Consider the following 4,864-nt stretch of genomic DNA (forward strand, 5'->3'; position numbering starts at 1 on the left):
TTTGGCCGGACCTTCGAGCACACACCGAGATAGTGAGGAGCCAGACGAAAAGCAAAAATTTAAAGAAAAAAAAAAAAAAAAAGTTTTTGAAGACTTTTTGTTTTTCCCCCAGAGATACTGTAGTGAATGTTCTAAGTGCAATTGCGTGAATGCTGTACAAGCATGCAATTACTTCACGCTCCTGTCTGTTTTGTTGGCATGAACAGGCATTAGAACTGGGGACACTTACATAGTCTCCTCCCACTCAGGTGGCCTTTAGATCAGGGGTCCCCAACCCCCAGGTCATGGGGTACCTGTTTGAGGCCTGCTGGGAATCAGGTTGTACAGGAGGAGGTGAGCAGCGGGTGAGTGAGTAGTGAGTGAAGCTTCATCTGTATTTACAGCTGTTCCCCACTGCCCTCCCATCACCTCCAGATGGGACCATCTAGTTGCAGGAAAACAAGCTCATGGCTCCCACTGATTCTGCATTATGCTAATTTGTATAATCATGTCATGATATATCACAGTGTAGTAATAATGGAAATGAAATGCACCATAAATGTAATACAGTTGAATCATCCCAAAATCATTCCCCTCACAGCCACCCCCTCTGCCCCCGAGTCTGTGGAAAAACCATCTTCCACGAAACTGGTTCCTGGTGCCAAAAAGGTTGGGGACCGCTGCTCTAGGATAACCCAGCCTGGCAGCCTGGCTCTGCCTTCCCCAGACCAGGGTCCATGGCTCCTGCAGCAGCTCTCTCTGGCCTGGTGGGGCTGGTTGGCAGTCTTGTGAAGATATCTCATCCTACCATTAAGGAGAACTATAACCCAGCCTGTTCCAGACGATTCCTCAGCTGCTTGATTCCTTGTGATGAGAGGGAAGAAAGTGACCAGAAAGTCCTGAGGTCTTTTCTGGGCTTGCCCTGAAAATTTGAGAGTAAGAGAAGGCAAAGAGAAAGGATTTTTCTCTCCTTCAGGCAAAAAACCCTTTTTGTGTCTTTCTTTACAGCTTCTGAATATTTTCATATTCAAGAACCATGACACAGGACACGGTAGCCCAAGGTACTATTTCTGAACCATGACTCTCTGCCCAGATGACCCCTAACTTGTCACTCCCGTGGCCACATGGAGCCCAGATGGAGGTCCCTCTCCTCTGAGGTTCAGGGTTCCCAGCCCTGCATCCTGCCCCTCACAGCCACCCTCCACTCAGTATTCTGGCCTCTCAGAGAACACCCCCTGGAGGGTCATCTAGTGACTCATTCTTCATCTGCTTTTTTTATCTTTGAAATGTTCTCATCTGCAAGCCTCAGCATACGTTTCACTTCCTTTATAAACACCCTTCCTAATGTTCTGACCACCCCCATCTCGCCTTGCCCAGCTCACCACTATATTCTCTGGATACACTTGGTCCCTTATGAAAACAGGGGGATGACAGTCCCTGTGGCTTTCTGGAAAGAGACAGGGGTACAGCTCTCCTGACAGAGCACCAGCTCAGCAGGGGATGGACACCCCCCAGGTCCACCTTGTAATCACACTTGACATGTGCCCGGAAGATAATTTGTACTTGAACTGCACTTGCTAAAAGAAAGAGAGAGAGGCAGGGGGTAGAGGACAGGGGAAAGGGAAGAGTGAATGGATGGAAACTAGATACAAGAAACCTTAGTCCAGATTAAGGCCACTACTGATTTCAGTTCAGTTCAGTCGCTCAGTCGTGTCCGACTCTTTGAGACCCCATAGACTGCAGCACACCAGGCTTCCCTGTCCATCACCAACTCCCAGAGCTTGCTCAAACTCAGGTCCACTGAGCCAGTGATGCCATCCAACCATCTCATCTCCTGTTTTCCCCTTCTCTTACTGCCTTCAATCTTTCCCAGCCTCAGGGTCTTTTGCAGTGAGTCAGTTCTTTGCATCAGGTAGCCAAATTATTGGAGCTTCAGCTTCAGCATCAGTCTTTCCGAAGGATATTCAGGACTGACTTCCTTCAGGATTGACTGGTTGAATTTCCTTGCAGTCCAAGGGACTCTCAAGAGTCTTCTCCAACACCACAGTTCAAAAGCATCAATTCTTCGGCGCTCAGCCTTCTTCACAGTCCAACTCTCACATCCATACATGACTACTTAACCATAGCTTTGACTAGACAGACTTTTATTGGCAAAGCAATGTCTCTGCTTTTTAATATGCTGTCTAGGTTGGTCATAACTTTCCTTCCAAGGAGTAAGCGTCTTTTAATTTCATGGCTGCAGTCACCATCTGCAGTGATTTTGGAGCCCTAAAAAATAAAGTCTGTCCCTGTTTCCATTGTTTCCCCATCTATTTGCCATGAAGTGATGGGACCAGATGCCATGATCTTTGTTTTGTGAATGTTGAGTTTTAAACCAGCTTTTTCACTCTCCTCTTTCACTTTCATCAAGAGGCTCTTTAGTTCTTCTTCACTGTCTGCCATAAGGGTGGTATCATCTGCATATTTGAGGTTTTTTATATTTCTCCCAGAAATCTTGATTCCAGCTTGTGCTTCATCCAGCCCCGCGTTTCTCATGATGTACTCTGCATAGACATTAAATAAGCAGGGTGACAATATACTGCCTTGATGTATTCCTTTCCCAATTTGGAACCAATCTGTTGTTCCATGTCCAGTTCTAACTGTTGCTTCCTGACCTGCATATAGATTTCTCAGGTGGCAGGTAAGGTGGTCTGGTATTCCCATCTCTTTCAGAATTTTCCACAGTTTGTTGTGATCCTCACAGTCAAAGGCTTTGGTGTAGTCAGTGAGCAGATGTTTTTCTGGAACTCTCTTACTTTTTCTATGATCCAATGGATGTTGGCAATTTGATCTCTAGTTCCTCTGCCTTTTGTAAATACAGCTTGAACATCAGAAAGTTTTGGTTCACATACTGTTGAAGCCTAGCTTGGAGAATTTTGAGCATTTCTTTGCTAGTGTGTGAGATGAGTGCAATTGTGCAGTAGTTTGAACATTCTTTGGCATTGTCTTTCTTTGGGACTGGAATGAAAAGTGACCTTTTCCAGTCCTGTGGCCACTGCTGAGTTTTCCAAATTTGCTGGCATATTGAGTGTAACACTTTCACAGCATCATCTTTTAGGATTTGAAATAGCTCAGCTGGAATTCCATCACCTCCACTAGCTTGTTCATACTTCCTAAGGCCCACTTGATGTCGGACTCCAGGATGTCTGGCTCTAGGTGAGTGATCACACCATCACGGTTATCTGCAACATGAAGATCTTTTTTGTATAGGATCTTTTTTGTACAGTTCTTCTGTGTATTCTTGCCACCTCTTCTTAATATCTTCTGCTTCTGTTAGGTCCATATATTTCTGTCCTTTATTGTGCTTATTTTGACATGAAATGCTTCCTTGGTATCACTAATTTTCTTGAAGAGATCTCTGGTCTTTCCCATTCTATTGTTTTCCTCTATTTCTTTGCATTGATCACCAAGGAAGGCTTTCTTATCTCTCCTTGCTATTCTTTGGAATTCTGCATTCAGATGCTTGTATCTTTCCTTTTCTCCTTTGCCTTTTACCTTCTCTTCTTTTCTCAGCTATTTGTAAGGCCTCCTCAGACAACCATTTTGCCTTTTTGCATTTCTTTTTCTTGGGGATGGTCTTGATCACTGCCTCCTATACAATGAACCTCTGTCCATAGTTCTTCAGGCATTCTATCAGATCTAATCCCTTGAATCTATTTCACACTTTCACTGTATAGTCATAAGGGATTTGATGTAGGTCATACCTGAATGGTCTAGTGGTTTTCCCTACTTTCTTCAATTTAAGTCTGAATTTTGCAATAAACTAATAACCAACATATCCAACCTTTTTTTTTTTTGGCTATGCTGGGTCTTAGTTGCAGCACTCAGGATCTTTGTAGTGACATACAGTTTCTAGTTCCCTGACGAGGGATCAATCCCAGGCTCCCTGCATGGAGCATGGAGTCTTGACCACTGAACCACAAGGGAAGTCCTCAGCACATAAACCTTTAAAATTGACAAACTTGGCGGATGGACAGATGATGAGAAGCATCTCTTGTGTTAACACCTAACCTCTGCTCAGCTTCCCTCAAAACAATGCTGAATCCTGTATGAGTTTTTGGAATGTCTGGACCTGCACAAGCCCAGGTGTGTGGTATCATCAATGTGGGAATGTATTCTCTTGTTTTCACCTGGCAGCATGTCCTGGACCGCTTCCCTGGAGACACAGCCAGGAGTCATCAGTGTTCGGTCCTGGCTTTCCCGACCTCACATGATTCCCTAGGCCTTTTCTTTCTTTCGTTTTTTTTCCAATGTACCAAAATTTGCTTTTATAAATTACTTGGCCAGATTAAGAAACTGAAGAATATTTATACTTTTGAATTTCAAGGATCTGAATCTTGTCACATACTACCCACCCAAAGCTCTACCTTCTTTTTTTTTTTTTTTTAATATGACATGAAAAGTGGGTCAAAACATTTTTGAAAAAATAGTTTATTTCTATTTATTCATTCATACTAAGACAGTATCGGCATAGGTAATAGGAACACACTTTTAAGTTTAAAATTAATTTTCCATTTTGAAAAGTTCAGGATTTTTGTCTCTTCTTTCTACCTTACTCTTTTAAATATGTCGAAAGTTTATTCCCTTACTTTTCTCAAAATAACAGACAAATGAAAAGTTTATTCCTTTACTTTTCTTAAGGCCATATTGAGATAATTAAAATTGGTTCTTTAGAATTTTGGTATCATTTATAGTAACCTGGAGATTTAACCACAGAATAATACAGGTAAGAAGTTTATAGCACACACACAGAGAAAAGAACAGAGAATTTTATTAATAGAATGAATAAATCTCAGGGCACTTTCGAATTCTGAGCCATGAGAAAGCCCTTCTGGGGATCCTTAAG

This window comes from Bison bison, unplaced genomic scaffold (assembly GCF_000754665.1).
Source record: "Bison bison bison isolate TAMUID 2011002044 unplaced genomic scaffold, Bison_UMD1.0 scf7180017864317, whole genome shotgun sequence".
Taxonomy (NCBI): domain Eukaryota; kingdom Metazoa; phylum Chordata; class Mammalia; order Artiodactyla; family Bovidae; genus Bison; species Bison bison.